The sequence below is a fragment of the Ahaetulla prasina genome, chromosome 8 (assembly GCF_028640845.1).
Source record: "Ahaetulla prasina isolate Xishuangbanna chromosome 8, ASM2864084v1, whole genome shotgun sequence".
In the NCBI taxonomy this organism is placed as follows: Eukaryota; Metazoa; Chordata; class Lepidosauria; order Squamata; family Colubridae; genus Ahaetulla; species Ahaetulla prasina.
This window is the reverse complement of record NC_080546.1, coordinates 30854951-30871118: the sequence shown is the minus strand read 5'-3', so window position 1 is coordinate 30871118 and position 16168 is coordinate 30854951. Positions and strand designations below refer to the sequence as shown.

The following is a 16168-nucleotide window of genomic DNA, read 5'->3' as shown; positions in this document are numbered from 1 at the left end:
AAGTTTAAAGCAAAAGGCGAAAGATTTATACAATCTGAAGAGAAACCAGAGCCACTTCAAATTGAGGCATGACATCAAATGCATGTATCATCAATAGCAATAGTTACATAGATGAGATTTCAATAGCTAGGACTAAGTTCATATATACTTTCCTGTCATCCCCAGAGCCAGGGCTATGTAGCAGTTAATGAAGCAGCTTAGAAACCAGACGACAGTGAGTTGTGGTCCTGTCTTAGGCACAAAGCCAGCTGGGTGACTTTGGGGTAGTTATTCTCTCTCATCCTAAGAAGATGATAATGGCAAACTACTTCCGAAAACGTAGCCAAGAAACTCCATGGATTTGTCTAGACAGCTGCCAGACAGTCCAAACTGTCTCAAAGACACAAACACATACCTTCCCAGAAAATGTTTATCCCTGTGACAGCTCTGCAGATGACAAGAGATATCTTGCATTTAGATGTCTTGACCAGAATGGAAGGAAGAAGGAAAGAATCTGTAATTGCTCCAAAGCAATACAGTAGAACAAATACAGGCAAAATAAAAGAACATAAAAAATGTTCTCAGTGCGACTGGCAAAGTTCCCAAATTGAAAGAACTCTTATGCAAATAACCAAAATTTCACACCTACAGCACAAAAGCGGTAGTGCCTGTAAGACTTTCTTATTCAGGCTTTGAATGACCTAACTCCCATTACTCCTTTTGGGGGGAAAAATGTATTTGGTCAAGCCTTTCAAAATAGCTATCGCTGCCAAGTAAAACTCAGACTCTCTCTACTGGCTTGCTCTGCTTTAAATTTGACCATAATGTTCGTGAATTAGTAATGCAACACATTGTCTTTACCAACAATTGAAATATATCTGTAATTTAACTGCACAATGCTACCTTGATATGTCATATGCTAAGCAGTTAACATAATATACTGCATGTTTATTCTTTTAAGATTTTAAGATGTCCCATATCTTAAAAATTTTGGGTGATTCACTGCTTGTTTTATGCTTTCCTATTTGGGGTCAGCAACATTTCAGGCTCTGGGTATGGCCAATCCAAGAAGATCTTAGTCACCCTGACATCTCATGCAAGTATGCTGAAATATTAGGAAAAAATTAAGCAATCATATCAGATTGCTAAACTCTCATAGATGGTCAAAGGTTTCTGCCATTTAGCATGTTTTAGGAAGACAGAACCACTATGGCATCCAGATAATGACTAACTTTGTATTTATATACAATAATCCATGATGAAAAGCAATATTATCAAAGATGGAGTGTGGATCTCACTTATTTTAAAACAAGTCTCCCCTTCCCTTCTGTTCAGTTGTGTCCAGTTCTCAAACACTGCCTGGATAAGACCCTGGAGTTTTCTTGGCCAGGTTTTTCATAAATAGTTTACCATTGCCTCCTTCCTAGGGCTGAGATAAAGTGATTGACCCAAGGTCACTCAACTGTCTTTATGACTAATTCGGGACTAGAACACAGTCTCCCAATTTGTACTTGATGTCTAAGCCACTACACCAAACTGACACTGTGAAACAAGAGCACTGACTATGTGTTTTTATAAATCAATGGAATTTTGTTGTTGTTAGTTGCGAAGTCGTGTCCGATCCACCGCGACCCCATGGACAACATTCCTCCAGGCCTTCCTGTCCTCTACCATCCTCTGGAGTCCATTTAACCTCATGCCTACTGCTTCAGTGACTCCATCGAGCCACCTCGTTCTCTGTCGTCCCTTTCTTCTTTTGCCCTCAATCTTTCCCAGCATTAGGCTCTTCTCCAGTGAGTCCTTCTTTCTCATTAGGTGGAATCAATTAGGTGGAATCAATGGAATTAGTTCCATCCATTTCTACTTACAGCCAGAATTTGGAGAATCATTTGCACATTGCAATGATATGCCTGGAAATTAATGAAGGATTTATGGACACCAGCAGATATCTATTTTTTATTTATCAATACAAATTTTCAATATCCAATATGAAGACAAAAGATGTGTCATATAATTTGACACAAAACAATTGAATATTTCATTGGAATGTCTTCTAACACTAGAACAACTAATTCTAAAATATTAATTCAAAACTTATAAGATATTGGAAGATAAAATCTGTATCAATGGCCCATAAAAGTTTCATGTCTGATGAAATTACCTGCCTCGTAGTCAAATGCTGTGGGTTTTTGGAGATTCCTGAGCTTTACCATAGAGGACTATTTATACATTTGTCATGAAAGTTGAAAACACTCAAATGGAAAAAATAACAAAAAATCTTTTCAGCTCTGACTTCAGAAAAGTTCAAAAGTAAAAGCTATTCAATGAAACTCACCCTACAACTAATTGTTGTGTCTTCAGCATTTTCTGTTTATTAAGATATTTAAAAAATTATGACTCAGTGCTGCTAATAAATGTATTTTCATTGGAGTATTTTAAAGGAATAGTTAGCTTTATCAAATGTTTTTTTGTAATGATTTTTGAATTTTTTAGAGAAGAATAAACTGGCCAGTCTTAGGGCTGGTGTTGCTGTCAGGGGCCCGTCCCTTCACAGGGAAGATGAAGGAAAGGAAGGCAATAACAAAAGTAGCATTGTAATGATGCAAAGTTTTGACTTGTTTGTACATGCACATTTACATCTCATGTTGATACAAAAGGGGAGCTGATGGGTTGTATTCAGTGGTGGTTTTCAGCCGATTCTATCTGGTTTGGGGGAAGCAGTAGCAGTGGCAGCAAGAGGCTCCGCCCATCTGCCTGGACATCATTACGTCCCATTTTTGACGCTCCGCGCATGCGCGGAAGGTCCTATGCACATGCACACGCATTCACATTTGCGAACTGGTAGCAAACGTAGGTGAATACCATCCCTGGTTGTATTGCAATGGGGCAATGCTGTTTTCATCATTTCAATTTTATTTCTGGATCCCGCAGAGCCCTCTGCCTTACAGATTGTCATTTCACTCAGTTCCATTCAGGAGTCCTTGTGAATATTTGGTTTCTGATGGTATGGTTTTGGTTTACTTTTGCTATCTATAACCTTTTTTCATTATTTTTAGAATTTCTTTATCTTTAATTTGTGATCTGTTCTCAAGGAATTGTATAGGTAAAAAGTGGTTCCATTACAGAATTAAACTGTTTATTACTGCATCTTTTTTAACATACTTTTTGAAATAAGATGTCCACAATGTGCATAGATTTTACCCATGGATACGAACCAGGCCAATTCAGTCTGATTATACATATTATAAGCCATTACAGGCCTTGCCCATCAAGCAGAATTACCTTGTTTCAAATCTCTGCTGTCTTCTTTAATCATCATGATGCAAAGCAGGATTTCTGAAAATACTCAGCTCTCTACAACCTCATTTCTGGTCCTTAGCAAACAAATGTGCATGCAAAAATGTGCAACCCTAACATAAATAGCTAGAAATTTCTACTGTAGCTAGCTGAAATTATTTCTAGCACATACTGTTAGGTTTAATTGAAATAAGCCTGGTTTGATGAAAGAAGTATATGATGTATAATAAGTTGAAAATGTGAATTAATTATTAAGAATCAGTGATGAAATAATTGTGGAGAGTTAAATGTTCTAAATATGAAAACCTTTCTGCATGTGAAAGTACCTCAATAGGAATCCACTGAAGGAACTGCAGATATATGGTTCTCCTCTATTAGTATAATATTTAAACACAAGAAGTTCTCTGTTAGATGAGATCAATGACAAATTGTGTATTCCACAAAGATCCAACCAGATTTATTTAGGAAACTCACAAACATAGTCCAGAAACCAATCCTCTTCTCCAGTTTCCCCCAAAGAAGCAGGCAAAATAGCCTACCTAGCATCTCAGATGTAACAAACAGCCCTGAAAACCACTAGCTACTCATAGCCACCTAAATTGGTAGTTATGGTAGTTGTTTAGTGACAACTCCATACATCAATTATAGAAGCATCTATAAGGTGTTCCATAGCCTAGCTCACAATCCCAGGGAATATTGACATTTCCAGTATTTCATGTTGCCTCTCTTCATTCAATTAGTTCTGTCTCTCTTTGGCTGTTTAATCAGGTTATGGATTGAGGAGCCCAATTCTACTCTTCCCTAGTAATCATTTAATCTCCAACTTTTCTTGGAATATCACTGGCAGGAAAATGAAGAACATGGATTCTTTATTTTTGAAGTATCACTAGAATGAAGTATAACAATATGTCATAAAATACTTCAAATCATTTAAAACTATTAGGATGCAATGGTTGAAAAATATAATATTTAATCTCCTGTTGCATGTACCAAAATTGTACTAGGGCTGTAATATAAGACTTATATACAAGTCTAAGTGTTAAATGTTACTTAGAAGTTGGATCTAGATTGTGCTATAGTGTAGCCTTTGAATTAATTAATTTAATATACATTTAAATTGATTTATTTAAATGATTCATTTAAATAAAAGAATCATTTATTTCTAATTCATAATTACAGCCATGTGTAACTAATACCAGAATTTAACTTCATCAAGGGTACATTTTAAACTAGTGGTATTTTAAAATGCTGCCTAATCCAATGCATGATTAATGTGTGAACATTGTATTTCAGTGTGCATAGGACTACTGCATTATATATAATGTATTTATGTGCTGTTTTTCAAATGTATTTCAGTTACAATTGGGAATTTAGGCTTGTACTGTCATCATTTACAAAATTAAAGTATTCAAATAAATAAAGTAGCCAATAAATATAACACAGGAGTCAACTAACTGCTAAAATTCATTCTCTCTGTCTATCTCTCTCTCTCTCTCTCTCTCTCTCTCTCTCTCTGTGTGTGTGTGTGTGTGTGTGTGTGTGTGTGTGTGTGTGTGTGTTTGTCTCTGTCTCTGTCTTTCTCTCTGTCTCTGTGTGTGTCTCTGTTTCTGTCTCTGTCTCTGTCTGTCTGTCTTTCTGTCTCTCTCTCTCTCTCTCTCTCTCGCTCGCTCTCTCTCGCTCTCTGTCTTTCTCTATCTCCCTACCCCTCCTCTCTCTTGAGGACCCAGATTTTTAGGGACAATATGCTGACTCTAAGATGCTTAGAGAGGGCACTGTAAAGTGGTATATAAGTTTATTGCTACTGCTATCTATCTGTCTGTCCAGCCATCTAACATATAACATATCAAACACACAAATAAGATAAAAATGGAACTACAACAATATAAAGAAAATAGTATTTAAAGAAGACAACATCAAATCAAATCAGGGAAGGCTCTCTGAAGAGGTTTGGTCTTCAAAAGCCTTTGAAAAAAACAGCAAAGATCTCATAACCTAAAAGATGACTAGTAGATTTGTTAAGTATAGCAGGTCCCTCCCTCCCAATTTTTTGTTTTGTATTTTTATTTGTTTAGTATCTTCTCTAATAGAAAATTCCTGAAAGTCTTGAATAACATAAAAAAATTACTTCATTGCTGAGTGTGTTTTTTCTTTCATGGCTACTTTTTTTTTAACTTATTGCCATAGCCCTGTACCAAAATGAATATTCAGCATCTATTTAACTTTGATTTAAAATCTATTAAAAATATAATAAAATCTATTTTTATATCTGTAAACAGAAGTTTTATAAAGCACTAGATAAGCTTCAACTTGTGGAATACCATGCAAAGGAAAACTAGCAATCATATTGTTTTTGCAGATGGAATACAAGTGGCTGGTTTTCTTCTTCATTCACATTTGTCATATAGAGGCCTTCATTTCAAAAGTAATGTATTTAATAAATCAATAAAATATTTTATTTTTGAAACACAGACTCTGACCTGAATAATGATTAGATTTTATAATTATAGCAGGAAACTTATTTATTTACAGAAAATGCACTATATGGATAGACAAAGGCTATTTAGTGAAGTGCGTAACAGAGAAGAATCAAAGAGTATTTGCTCTGTCTATGTGTGCTTAAGAAGGAAACGAGCTCAGATTAGCAATTTCTTAAAGAGTAGGATTCAGAGCAAATCATTCTATAGTATATTTAACTGTAGATATCTCTATCTACACTAGATATCTTGCCTATGCAATATATCTAACCTCCATCTTATAGTCTGTAGGCCATGACTCAGAGCTCCTGGATTTGGACCTACAACAAATGAAATATTCTGTATATAATTTACTCCGTGATAAATGATTTCACTGTGGCTAAATCCTTGGAAAAAGTCAAATTATATAGATGCTAAGAGTTGACACTGACTTAATGGCGTATTGTTATAGATCACTTGCCATACCTATTTTGATTAATATCCTGCATTTCATTTATTCTGAAACAAGCAAATACACCCTAGAACTAGATAAACAAATGTAATACTGGCATAGCTTCCATTTTCAAAAATAATAATAATCCAGTAATTATATTTTCTAGAACTGTCAGACTCTACATTTTACTTGCCTCTCATATTAAGATTACTAAATTTAATTTTTAGCTGAAGAGAAAACATGGAAGAAAACATGGGGGGGGTGACATTATTTTCTCAATTAATGTTTAAATAAAAATGGAACCAGAAGAGGAAAAAAATCCTCATGATTTAAACCTAAGTTATCCAAAAGTATATACTGTATACATGGGTCAGTTCTCAATGTAAATCTATATAAATAAGCTGCACTTCTAACTATTTAATCAAACTATCCAATCTTTCCCAAAGTCCAAATGCCAAATACAATGGTCCGCCTGTCTCCAACCCGATGGTTCCTCCATTTGTTATTATCTAGCTGTGCTAGTTGAATGTTCTGGGAATTGTAGTTCTTTATAGCTGTAGGGCACTGTTGTGATGTTAGTGAAAGCATTTGCATTAGGTCCCCTTCTGTGAATAACTACAAAAGGGCAATCCATAACTTAAATGTGATTGAGACATTTAAATGGACAGGCAGCCTGCCCAGAAGCTATAATAATCCTGAAAAGGTTTTGGCTCAAACGATGGACACATTAGCATGAATTTAAGACTGTGTATGTGAGGTAACTGCTTGTGCTTTCTGTTCCTTCAATATCACCCCATCCCTCGTACTTAACATTTTCAAAATGAGATTCAATTTTAGCCTTACAGTTTCAAATTCAATGTCAAATAATACGCTGCCACTTATACCTTTCTCCTAATTCATAAAGGTCATTAAATTACTAAACAACCCCCTTCCTTACATTTCCAACAGGTTCAAGTTCATGGGATTCAGACTATTATATATTTCTTGGAAGTCGACTATCTGTTCGAAATTTCGTATTTTAAATCAGAAGTCCAGGTGCACTAGAATGGTCCTTACATTTAGTGCAAAGCAAAGATAAGGAATTATTTTTATTCAAAAAGTGAATAAAATTTTGATTTTTTTTCAGTGATGTAAAAGAACAGAACTGGGAAAACATTAAACATTTCAAATTTTAACACATTTGTACAGCTTGAGACATCTCTGTGTCTACTAATCTTTCACACAGATCCAAAACAAATAACATTGGTAATACCCAAGGTGCTTTTTCAAGAGGCAACTGGACTTTCTGGTTTTTCTTTGAAGACATTTTGCTTCTCATCCAAGAAGCTTCAGTTGCCTTCAATCATGACCTGGATGACTGAGAATCTCCATAAACATTGGTAATAATTTATGTCTATTATTTGTATCTCATCTTTATTATTTTTACATATAACTCAAGGCAGCAAACACATCCAATATTCCTGCCTCCACCTACCTTGTGAGGTGGGTTGGACTGAGATTGACTGACCCAAAGTCACCCAAGCTGGCTTTCATGGCTAATGTGGGACTTGAGCTTACGATCTTCCACTTTCTATCCTGGTGCCTTAACTAATTCAACCAGGCTAAAACAAAATTAACTGGGTTAAAATAGTAGCTGCAGCAGCAGAACTTCTAATATGTCATTCATGTGATGCAAGCAACCTTTCCTGATTAAATGTCATTTTAAAATGTTCTATAAATTTAGATAAGGGGGAAAATTTGAATTCTTATCTGTATTTGCAATGTCATTTTGAAACTTGATTCTAGATAAAGGGATAAAGGGAGACGCAAGAATCATATTTTTAAGATACTGGCTTCTTAATGTGTTTGACATTTTTCTCTCCTCCCTAGGATAGACTCAAGCCCAGTAATGAAAACCTCTGAAATGAAAAGAAGCTGCATGAGTGAAAAAGTGAAATAAATCAGATCTTTTATGGACCTGGGATTCCAGCATCTTGACTATTTCTTGAAAATGGAGTCCTTTCTACCAGTCTACCATTTCACTTAGCAAATAATTCCTGCTGGGACTCCAGTAGAATATTCTTCCCCCAGATACACATGGTTTCACCAATCCACAGCATAGAAACCCCACCCCCACCTCTATTGTTTTTTTCCTCTATTTTATCTATTTACAGCAAAAAGACAGATGCTTTAATTAGGCAGTCACACTGCCTAGGTAAGTGACACTTTAATTAGACAATGACACTGAGCCTTCTTTTCATCCACCGGAAAAAAACAAAACTTTTAACTTTTTAATATTTTAAATTGCATCATTCCAAGTCCGACATGACAATTCATTGTTACACAAGATTAGGCTTCAGTTTTCTGATTTTTCTCCCGGGGCCCTTTTTGGTATTCAGGTTAAAGACTGATATGAGGCATAGAACATCAATTGGATTTGTTACTGGTCCCAAGCTATTTTAAATTGAATAGAAATAAACTTTCCTGAAGCTAATACAGTGGTACCTTGGTATTCATCGTTCTGGGAGGCATGATGAGTATCAAAAATGATGAGTACCAAACCAATTTTTCCCTTAAGGAATAATGTAGTGAGTTGCAAGGCAGCTGACATCGACAAGTTCTAGCTTGTGAGTCGAATACCAAACAAATGATGAGTACCAGGACAAAATTTTCACATCAAAATGTGTTGAGTATCCAATTTGATGAGTTTCAAAGTCGTTGAGTACCAACGTACCACTTTTTAACAATCCCAATTACAAAAGAGACTCTTATGTTAGAAAGAAATCAGGTTCATTTCGAAGCCAGGAATAAAGAATGCAGAAGGCAGGTAATCACTTGAATCAGATGAAGTTTATTCCGAGAGCACAATACATAATCAGCTGGTCTGATGATGGACACCTGATCCTTCCCCTTATCTAGAAAACCTTGCCTTTGTTCCTCAAAAGTCAGCACAAATACCTATCCTCTAGGTAGGACATGGATGTCAAACTTGCCACGTCATGTTGCCGTCATGTGACATTTTTTCCCTTTGCAGGATGGCCGTGGCCTGCACATGATGCATCTGGCCTAGGGATTGATCTAGGAATTTCTCTAGGAGAAATTCTGCTCTAGGAATTTCAAGAAAGTGCAATTAGTTGGGTTTCCAAAAGGGAGCGTGCTGTGTTCAGGCATCCTACTGAGTTTGTGGTTTCTGGTTATTTAATAATGAAGATGGAAATGCCAATCTCTTGGTGGAAAGGGCCTTTGGTTATTTACAGTAATTAGGAGGATTTAGGACAGGGGCATTGTGTGAACATTGTCATCACATGATGTATCATGACTTTTTTGCCCTTCGCTAAAACGGGGTAGGTGTGGCCAGCACTTGACGCATCCAGCCCACACGCCGCAAGTTTCATATCCCTGATCTAGGACATCTTGGAAGGAATGTTCACCTGAGACTGGCATTTCCAGCTACAGTTTTAACTTTGTGATGAGCCTATTGCCATTTCTCATCTTTTATACTGATTGTAACTTGTAACTTTTTGCAATGAAAACAGTGGAAAGACTCTATGGGCAAGGAACACTAAATGGGTTCTTAAGCTTGTACATTTTATGAATATATATGATTTATATTTTATTAACCTGATGTTTGGTTTTTCCAGCATTACTGTGAAGTGCTTCTCTCCCCCACCCCCTTTATAATGGCATTTACCACCTTTATAATGTTATTATAAAGCTGGCTAAACTTTGTATACTATCTGATACATGAATGAAATTTATATTCTGGCTTTTTTAATTGTTATGAAGGCAGTTTCTCTCATTTCTTTTAATATTGTGTCTGGAGTTAGTTTCTGATTCTTCTGTTTTCAGTTTTTACACAAAGGGATATTGTCTTGTATATGTCAGTGCATGATCTGTACATGATCTGTTAACTGACTGATTTGATTTCCTTTAGGTTTTTATAAGTTTTTTATTTTTAAGTTAGATAAGCGACCCATATTTAGGGTGTGTCCAATTTGTCAACTTTTAATTTCCAAATATATGGGGTGCTCAAAAGTTGTGAAATGTCTTGGGAATTGTAAAGATATTTTGGTTACTTTAATATAATTTAGGTGTGCTTGGTAAGTAACTACATAAATACCATAACATTTTAACATTTTGTTTCATTACATGATTCTTGTGAACTACACACAAGAAATATGTATGTATGTATGTATGTATGTATGTATGCAGGCATGCATACACACACCTATGAATACAATACAAAAATTATTCATGTCTTTAATAGGAAAGTCTTGAGTAACAAGCATTATCCATTTCTTTATCAGCTTTTTTTCAGAGTACAACTACATTTATGCCTAGAATAGCTCTATAATTATAGCATTTTTTACAAGCAAGCATTTTCTACAAGTGGTAATTTTCATACTACCCAATTGTCACTTAATGTGCACTTAAAAGACAGAGTTGCAAATAGTCTACAATATTGCTCAAGTTTTGAGAGGTAAACTGAATTTATCCTATAGTGAAATTATCCAACCACATACTATGTTACCTATAAAGAATATGCAAAATTACAGGATTTTTTTTACAAATATCTTTGTAGCAAACATTAACTAGTTTGTTCAAATTTCCAAATCCAGATTATGCAATCAATTATTAGCACAAATTCATTTTCAAGCTCTATTTGGCTGGTTAGAAGATAGCCAGTTATATAAATGTTTTAAATAATAACAAAATTTAATATAGCTTGAATATAAACTTGACTTTGTACTACCTTTATTTATTCAGTCTGGTGTTTTTTTCATGTATGAAAAAAAATCAAATTTTTTTGTTTTTGCTTTGCACATCTTTTGTACAATAGTTTTTCTGGAAAAACTAATTTTAAAAATAAGTTACTTGAGAAAAAAGAAGACAGAAGTCTCAGATTTTCTGAGACTACGATAATGAGACAGGTAATTCCATTTGGGAAGGAATTATTATGATTATTGTACTTTGTCCTTTTGGAAAAACGATTATCTCTAAAAAATAAAGTTATGTACCTTTTGCAATTTGGGTTTTTCTTTTTATAAATGAAGAAGAAAAGTACATCTAGCCTAGTCTAATGAAGAAAAAGTACTGCTTATCCCAATGCATATTTACCCTGACTAGTTCTACTGACCTCAGTGGGAAACACTCCCCAATATAATATTGCAGGCTCAGGCACATCAGACAATCAAAATTCTGATTTGACAGTGTGCAATATGGTTATATCGGTTAAATCCTAGGGATTTAATATAGAAAAAGTATTATCCATGTCTTATAAAAATATAGAATACAGCTTCCTATACCCTAACAATATTTATGTAGTTATTCCAAAAAGTTATTTGAGGAAGTAGAAAGAAGGATAGACGTGCTATATCAGCCACCTTCAAAGGCAGGTCAGAAATAATGGGATGGGAGAAAGGAAATTGGTTGGAAACAACTATCAGTCTTCTAGACATGTTCCACAATTGCAGCCAGTTGATATGATTAATTTTTCTGTGTTGAATAACCCTCAAGAGATGAGAGATGCATTACTCATATATATAGCCAATGTTTTATAGGTTTCCTATGAACATCAGCTTTGTGTAAATTATATTCAGAGGATCCCTATCTCACAATTACAAGAATAAAAACAAGATTTTCAGTATAAAATGTCTTGCATTATAAAATATCTTCAAATTCACTGCTAAAGACATATCATCTAAAAGCTGCTTGTAAGAAAAAGATATTATACTTATTATCAGTTATTTAATCCAACAATGGCATATATATTCCGTTATAAAACACTGACAATAAAATGTAAATCTTCACAGGGTCAATAACATGAAGGGAACTATCTTTATTGAATAAGGTTTTGTTTTTCACATTTCCCCGTATTACAAAGAGTCTTTTATAAGCGTATTCTCTTGTCAAGTTTCTCCCATCTATTTCTTATTCATCAGTTGAAAATGACAAATTTCATTATCTCGTTCATTCCAATTGCTTCGGTCTTTCACATAGCAGAATGTTAGGATTTAACCACCCCCATCCTATTTTAACTATAATTAACTACCAAATCACTAAACTCATAGCAATATCATATTCTGTACTTTGGTCTTAAAAGAGCAACCAAAAATAGGATGGAAATTGTAAGCTATGTTTATAAGCCATTTATAAGGATGGCATAGGACAACCTGTTGCTTTTCTATATTTTTTCTATTTCATATTAACAAAAGCTAATACAGGTACGACAACCACTTGGAAAATGAACTACTGAATATACTTAGGATTAATCTCTGAATTCAATGAAGCTATTTATCAATAAACAAGTAACACTTCTTTCTTAGTCACCATTTTCTGCTCTCTTTCTTGCTTTAAATATATTATCATATGTTTCCTGGTGTATTTTTAATTAGCTTTCAACTATTGAAGTTATCCTTATTTTTGGCTGCAGTGTACTCTCAGAAGCAAAACAAAGGCATAAATACCTATCTCCCAAATCAAAATGCTTTGATTATAAGCATTGATCATTGCTTTGATTATAATGCTTTGATTATAAGCATTTGATTTGAGGAAACAATAGAAATCAAAACATCTGATTTTTCTGCAAGAAGGTATAGTGCATCTGTTCAAAGAAATGCACAAGAAAAAGAGACAGAGTTGCTAGTCATAAAATGCATCATTCGGTTACTTAAAATAAAATACAGCTACTCACTGAAGAGCTTGGCCATTCTTCCCCACACTGTGATACCCCTTAGCAGAAAAGAGTCCTTCAGCCTTTCTTGCAAATGATGTCAAAGACAGAAAGCTTCTGTATTGCAGCCCTTTTTTTTTACTGTAATCCATGTGTTTCATTCCAGCCAGTCCTTGCTGACCACACAACACCGCATGATTTCCCTTGTATATAAGAATGCCTTCAAATCACACCAGCTTTTGGCAGTCACTGATTCTGGCTCTGATCAACTGCATCTGGGAGGAAGCAGCTTGTCTGAATGAGAAAGCAAGTAGGATGTTCCTTTTCTCTCCAGTTTTCAATTTAAGAGGGAATAAATCCTGTGATATAAATTGGGATATTTATGGGCTCTAGTGCTTCAGGGATACCAGTTTGGTGCCTACTAGGCATTCTTCCTCATCAAATTTTCACTTTTCATATATATTATACATGTGGATTTTTACTGGGCAAGTTTCCACATAAAGCTGTTGGATGAACATTGATTTTTTTTTTAAGGTTTACTGAGTAAGAAGCCAAATGTGGTATCTGACCGTGCTACGGTGTCCAGGATTATCTAAATTTGACTTGTATGGCTTGTTGTAAAGCTGAACAGTTGACGAGTTTACTCATTAAAGCTCCTGTATACTGCACGAATCAAGAAGAGGGCCGTGAAAATATTTGCAGATCCCTCGCATCCTGGACATAAACTGTTTCAACTCCTACCCTCAAAACGACGCTGTAGAGCACTGCACACCAGAACAACTAGACACAAGAACAGTTTTTTCCCGAAGGCCATCACTCTGCTAAACAAATAATTCCCTCAACACTGTCAGACTATTTACTGAATCTGCACTACTATTAATCGTTTCATAGTTCCCATCACCAATCTCTTTCCACTTATGACTGTATAACTATAACTTGTTGCTGGCAATCCTTATGATTTATATTGATATATTGATCATCAATTGTGTTGTAAATGTTGTACCTTGATGAACGTATCTTTTCTTTTATGTACACTGAGAGCATATGCACCAAGACAAATTCCTTGTGTGTCCAATCACACTTGGCCAATAAAAAATTCTATTCTATTCTATTCTATTCATACACAGCAACATCACACAGATATAAATATAGTTCAACCACAGATCCAGGAAAGTGCCCTCTGAGAACAGATTACTCCAGATGTTAGAACATCTTCAAGGTGTCAGGACTATTGTACAATTTTGTAAAATATATAAATATTGAATTACAATTTTAATGCCCAAATCTTGTGTGATCTCATGTGAGAACAATGTTTCAGGACATTTCAATCATTTTGGTTGTTTTCTTTATTTTGGAGTATCACAAATAATCTCACCAAAGCATGTTGCTGATGTTAACATGCCTAAGACAGGGGTGTCAAACTGGCGGCCCGCAGGCTGGATGTGTCACACACAGGGCACACCTACCCCAGCTCCGCAAATGGGGAAAACATTGGAAAACATTACATGATGGCAACCTGACGCCATGAGTTTGACACCTGTTCCTAAGAATTTGTTATAAGGTTCTCTTCAGTATATGTGAGGCTTCCTTAGTAATTTAGCCTACATTAGTGATGGCTAACCTTTTCCAAACCAAGTGCCCAAAGCGCACATGTGTTAATGCATGTACGTGTGTCTGAATCCCTAAATGCAATATGCTTGCGGCTCCCGCACATGCACCCTGCGGCCCCTGCATGCACCCGCCCCTGCACCCCCGCACATGCCATTCCCCCACGCATGCACATGTGCCCCTACATACACACCACCTCCTGCACATGTGCAGCAGAGACCCAAAGACCAGCTGGCTGGCAGGAGGTGTGCGCACATGCACAGCAGACCTGAACTGGGGACAGTTCATGTGCCATCAGAGAGGGCGCTGCGTGCCACCTCTGGCACATGTGCCATAGGCTCGCCATCACAGGCCTACATAGAAAATATTTCCCCAAAGGCAAAAAATTGAAAATCAATATTTGTCAGGGGATCCAAGTAACACCCACAACGAAAGAAAACTCCAGGGCTTGAGTTTCCTCAAAGTTACATTTTATTCCTTTCCAACCAAAGGAAAGTTCAAGTCCTTGCCCAAGACCCACAAGTCCATCACATGGTCCAATCAAGGCACCATCCCAACTGGAGATGCCTCCCAAATCCAGTCTCCCAGGTGCAGGGCAAGATGTCCTTGCAGCTCTGAGAAAAGAATATTGTTATCGCTATATATCATCCATGCTCTTTACAATCCCCCCTCCCAATTTCCCACAGTAGTAAATGTGGCAGGCCTGAAGGCCCAATACAAAAGATGGCTTCCAGGCCTGACACTATTCCAGTTTGAAGTTGTTGTAGAATAGCAAAGAAAAGAACTTTGGTGAATGCCTACTTTTAAAAAAAACATTCAGGGTATTATTGCTCCATTTGTACAAATGAAATTGATGGTGCTTCCATTTTAAAATTGGATCCTAGTAAAAGATAGTAAGGACTGAATTCAGCAAGACTAGCTTGTCAGTAAAAATAATTTAGAACTGTGCTATCAATTAAAGAGTCAAGCAACTGCTTGCTTAATTTATTTAAAATTAAAAATAAATCTTTGCCATCTGTACAATTTTGCATATATGCAAAGCTTTTTATTGTTACTTGTTTTCTGCTAAATAAAATCAACAGTGCAAATTTTGCAGAAATCGCAAAAGTAAACCCTACATGATATAATTTCTTTTAGAGACATTTAGGCTGAACACATACTGAATGCTGTTTTCATTGGCAGCATCAAAACTATGAACCATTTTCATATAGAAAGCAGATTGGTATTTTTCCTTAATAGAATTTTACTAGAGGAAGGGAAATATGCTGACGCTTCAACAATAGATCAAAATACATCAATGCCACTTTTTTTTTCTAATGCAAGTTTCATTGGAAAATAAACATCACTTTATTTAAAAAGAATTATCTAGGTATGACCAATTAAGTTGCTTTATATAACTTAATTCCAGAAATTTGTGTTTTGTAATATTGCTTTATATATTTCTAGTGTTAAATGGAGATCAAATGTATCAATTTGGTCTGTTGTTGTTGTTAATTGCGAAGTCGTATCCGACTCATCGCGACCCCATGGACAGCATTCTCCAGGCCTTCCTTTCCTCTACCATCCTGTGGTGTCCATTTAAGCTCATGCCTATTGCTTCAGTGACTCCATCCAGCCACCTCATTCTCTGTCGCCCCCTTCTTTTTTTGCCCTCAATCTTTCCCAGCATTAGGCTCTTCTCCAGTGAGTCCTTCCTTCTCATTAGGTAGCCAAAGTATTTCACTT

At 35.7% G+C, this 16168-nt stretch overlaps 1 protein-coding gene across 4 annotated transcripts in view; it reads right to left on the bottom strand.

The window, feature by feature from the left end:
- ANK2 (ankyrin 2) overlaps positions 1-16168 on the bottom strand; it is a 323704-nt gene that overhangs the window by 271408 nt on the left and 36128 nt on the right. The window contains exon 1 of one of the 4 annotated variants that reach the window (XM_058193700.1): positions 12857-12926. The exons of the other annotated variants lie outside the window; for them this stretch is intronic. The gene's annotated coding sequence lies outside the window, so the exon portion shown is untranslated. Of the gene's footprint in view, positions 1-12856; positions 12927-16168 lie in introns of those variants that run through there. 4 annotated transcript variants of the gene reach the window in all.